The 4943-nt window shown below is 38.8% G+C and overlaps 1 long non-coding RNA gene across 1 annotated transcript; it reads right to left on the bottom strand.

Moving 5' to 3' along the window:
* Window positions 1–562: 562 nt before the first annotated feature.
* LOC131328951 (uncharacterized) lies at window positions 563–1555 on the bottom strand. The gene is made up of 2 exons (XR_009200583.1): window positions 1042–1555; window positions 563–942 (listed from the first exon to the last, which is right to left on the bottom strand). It is a non-coding gene; the product is annotated as an uncharacterized LOC131328951 (long non-coding RNA).
* Between the last annotated feature and the right edge of the window lie 3388 nt (window positions 1556–4943).

Genomic DNA, 4943 nt, shown 5'->3' with positions numbered 1-4943 from the left:
GGGGGTGGCCCTGTTGGGCGTTGTTTGGATTATCTTCTTGTCAATCCTTGGAGCTTAATTTCTTTTTTAATATAATATCCCTTTTTCGCTATTAAAAAAAAGAGAGGAGAGACTCCTTTGGGTGTTATTGTGGAGTTTTTCAATCTTTTTGTTGTTGGGACTTGATATTAGAGTTATGTGTTGTCTCTTTGGGTTCAACGTACAACGGTTTGTGCTCTCTTTCGGGTTTCACCAGAGAATTGTCTCTGAATATCGTTTGGTGCTTCATTGGGAGTTATGGATATAACCGGCTCTTTGTAATCTCTTGTTCATAGTAAATCCTCTCTCGCTCTTCATCCGTGAAGTATGTTCTTGCTTTGTACTTGAGCGAAACCACTTATATATTTGTGTTCTTGTTTATCGCTTCTTGGTTTGTTGTATTCTCACTTTCGTGTTTGGCACAGCAAATTGGTACATGCAAATCTCCATGATACCGTAAATCCTAATGAGCAGAGGCGTTCAGTAGTAGTACACTTTGCTGGAGTAATTTTTTTTTTTTGACATGATACCTGCGAAACATTGAAACATACAGTTTGCTCCTTGTGCTTTAAAAATTAAAACATTACCATCGCTCATGGTATGCGCGCGAGATTAACACAAAGTGAAAACCAAAAACAGATAAATACAAACCATACCCTCACAGATCGATGATCGAACTACTACATTGACTATCAATCTGAAAGGCATAATCGGATATCCTCCATTATTGATACATATTTTAACTCGGTGCACGGATATCATCAACAGCACCTAACATACAATCTTAGTTGCCACCTCAAACACCGCCACCACCACGTCCGCCTCGGCCTCCCTTGTGTCCACCGCCGCCTCCTCCTCCTCCTCCTCCGCGGTTGTAACCCCCACGTCCGTCTTCATAACCGCCGCCACCACGTCCGCCTCGGCCTCCCTTGTGTCCGCCGCCGCCTCCTCCTCCTCCTCCTCCTCCGCTGTTGTAACCACCGCGTCCGTCTTCATAACCGCCACCACCATGTCCGCCTCGACCTCCCTTGTGTCCGCCGCCTCCTCCTCCGCGGTTGTAACCACCACGTCCGTCTTCATAACTGCCACCGCCGTTCTTGGCGTCATCTACCCCATTAGTCTGTTCAGCTGCACAAAGGATGTGTATGTTTGAAAAGTTTATAGGTGATTATAAACTTAAATGCCAATTGCAATCAACATAAACCATTTGATCAGTCGTTTTAGGTTTACTGGTACTCCACCTTTCAATTATAGTGGGCATGGCATGGACCCATAATTGATGCTTTTTGGGCATATATAAGCAGGGTGCATATTAATGATCAGAGACGATCGGTTTGTATATATAGCTCATCCTAAACAGTATGTGTCACCAATTATAAAATGAACCATGCTCCTTTTATCTCATTAAATTTTCTGTCCAATTATAGCCGAAAAACAAGTTGAAATATGACACAGATTGTGAACGAACCAAATTAAGGCAAATCGATCTATGCATTAAATAAAAAGTCAATCTATGTAGTACTTAGTTTAAATAAACTCACTGGCTGTGATCACCTCCGAGGTAATGAGAAGAACAACGGCAAGAAAAAGGCCAAGGAAAACAATTGCTTTGGAACCCATTTCTTTCCCTCTTTGGTTGATTGGATTATGGAATGATATTGATGCTAAATTTTGATGCCTATTTATAGGCTCAGATGGGAGTGGATATATGTGACACGTGAGTCACGATGTGATTGGCTGTTGGATTATCTCTAAGTCAGTAACTTTCTACTCGAGTGTGAATCCTTCTTCCAAAAGTTTCAATTTCGCCTATCATTTTTCAACGTCATGATAATTATGTATTTTCACAATTATATTTGTGGTTCGGCTATGATTCGATTCCGGTGCAGTTACGTATCATATGAAATCGAAACAAAAACTGAACCACCGGCCGGCTTTTTCAAATCAAAAATCAAAATAATAACCACAGTTAAATAATTAGTTAAAAACCGTCTCCATTGACTCGGCTCTATTCGGTTTATTTAAGCTCAAGCTATCTTTATGTATGTTCTAGAACCAAGCCACCCTCATCAATCACCACCAAGATGTTGGTTCAATGGGCAACTGTGCAAGTATTTGGGTTCCTTGCTCAAAGCATAGGCTAAGTCATCATAGTCGCATAGTGGAGCTAAATATACCCTCTATCGTACCTATAACATGCGATCAGAATATGATGTAGTAGCCAAAGAGGAGGAGTTCCACTTTAGGCATTTCAGAGCCTATTTCCACTAGTCGATATTTTCATAAATAATTGATCGAGGAATTTGGCTTTGGGCTCGCTTGGGTTTGATCTGAAATGGCCCGATGGTCAGGACACAGAGTCCCGGCCCTGTGCCACATGTTTTTTAGCCTTCTGAGGCAGTTCAGGCCTCCAAATGGGCCTTCGACCGTTTTTGGGCTATTTTTTATTTCTCTTATAAGGCATCCGTTTCAGCCAATTTTTTTTCCATTATTCTTATTTGTCGCTCTATTTTATGGGTCTGTAATAATATTAGTATGGTGGCTCTATGTTTTCTAGGGTTAGGGTTGCGTCCTATTTATTGAGTTGTTCGCCTATTGGGTTGACGCAGTTGATTATTGATAAAGAAAAGAGTCAGAGAGAGTTTTCTCTAAACTATTGCGTTTGTGATTGTCCTTACTGCTCCGTTTTCAATTTTTTCATACGCTTCCCTGCATCGGAATATTTTACATTCGATCTCAGCATAGAGACGATGAGATGCCCGGCCTACAAATATCTATATATAGTGTTGACAGCATTAATCTTGACGGATTAACTAGGGAGTAATTTAGAAATAAGTGTGGTTTTGTTTTTTTTTGGGAATCTTTAGGGGAAACTATTTTGGACTTGCTCAAATGTTCATGTACATCCAACACAGTGGTCCCGCTGGACTATTAACCATGCATTTAATTTTGACCTGTTTTTTTTTTTATAGGCAACAAAATTTTACTAAAACTCGACAAATGGTACATCGAGAGAAGACCAAATACTAGCCCCATAGATTGAAGCATAATTTCGACGTGTTCTGCCAAAAGAAAATGAATCTTCCCATGATGTGAGTTCGTGTTCTGAATTGTTTGTGGATCTTGCTAATTAGTAGTAGTACATGATGACTTCCTCTTGTGGCTTTCATCTTTAATCTCTTTATGCATGTGGCCATCCTTGTAGTCAGATTCAGATATTAATGCATGTTTTCCTGATATAACGTACTTAGACTCCTGATCAATTCACATTATGGTGATGAGAAGCTAATCTAAACCTTCCACGGGTACCCATTACAAAAATTGATCCTAAGCAAAAAGATAATCCTTGGCCCACCTTCAAGCCCAGGACAGCACCCAGCTCTATGTTGAACTGTTAATTCCAGGTGACACCACTAACATAAGTACTAAAAAAAAAAATGATTCGATGGTGACAAAAAAGTTATGACTGAGTTGTCACTAAAATTGTGTAGCTAAAAAAAATTAGTGATAGTTTTTCACCTATACTGACAGTTATTTATACTAACAATTATCTGTCAGTATAGGTGAAAAACTATCACTAAATATTTTTAGCTACGCACTTTTAATGACAATTATTTTAGAGTCAGTTACAACTTTATTGTCACTATAGCTCATTTAAGCTTAGAGCATTTTTCTGCTTTGATAGCACATCACATAATATCACCCTCTTTTACAAAAATGATTGAACCCCACACGTTTTGCACACAAAAATGCACATCAGACTCAAAAACACTTACGGAGTAGCATTCTTCCACGCTTTGCACTTGGGTACCCTTGTGAGTCTGCTGTGCATTTAAGTGTGCAAAGCGTGTGTGGTTCTAGAGTAGATGCCTGGTTTAATTTGACAGTTCAACATATGGATGAAAACCTATCCACGTCGATCGGATATAAGCATTGCATGTACGTGAAGAACAGTGCGGTAAATCTGGATACATCCTGCCATCCTGGTGGAGAAGGCTTCATCCGGGGGTGATGTTTTTGGGCACAATTATTTTCTTTTGTTTTCTTGAAAGGCAAAAAAAATTACTCCCTCCGTCCGGATTTAATTGTCTATCGTTCTATTCTAATCGGCTAAAAAATGAATTATATTTTTAAATTCGTAATGAATTTCATATCGAATATGGATCTTGTTTGATAGATCTTGATTAGTTATATAATATAATGTTTTCAAATCACATAAAATATTATAAATTACAAAATACAATTAATTGAAAAGTGATACAAACTCCCAAAAAGGACAATTAAATTAGGACCGAGGGAGTATTGATCTTTGAAAATAAATTACAAATTAAAGATTAAACGGACCATAAGTAACATCAAGCCGAAGAAAGAGAAAATTCACAAGGAGAAACAACAAATTCCAGCAATCATAAGCAAAGAAGGACCCAAAGGGAGAGAATAACAAACCAAAGTGGGCAAGAAGCTAACAATGACAGAGCAACACCAATCCCAAATGGACACCTGACGCCTAAGACCCAAAAACAACACCTTAAAAAGATACATCCAAAGATCCCAAAAAGAAAACACTCCAGCAATTGCCTAGGTGAGTTGATAAGTGAAATTACCTTCTTGACCTTCATGAAAAAAAAAAAAAAACACTTCAAACAACACCGAAAGAGACAACTAAGAGTCAATCAACGTGTTGAGAAGCATGACCATTTGTCCTTTCCTCATCTTTGGCTTGTATAATCGCGATTTCTTGATTTTTTTGGGGGGGGATATAATTAACGGAGGCTCCGTGAACAGGTTGTTCTATTCACGAAGCGGCGCAATCTCATCTATTCATTCGCGCAACGATGGTTGACATTTGTTTTCAATTTTAACCGATCATAATTAATTTTCAATCTGAATCGTTCAAAAATATTTTTGACGTGCGCGATTGGCCT

Source organism: Rhododendron vialii, chromosome 6a (assembly GCF_030253575.1).
Source record: "Rhododendron vialii isolate Sample 1 chromosome 6a, ASM3025357v1".
In the NCBI taxonomy this organism is placed as follows: Eukaryota; Viridiplantae; Streptophyta; class Magnoliopsida; order Ericales; family Ericaceae; genus Rhododendron; species Rhododendron vialii.
This window is presented reverse-complemented; position numbering and strand designations above follow the sequence as displayed.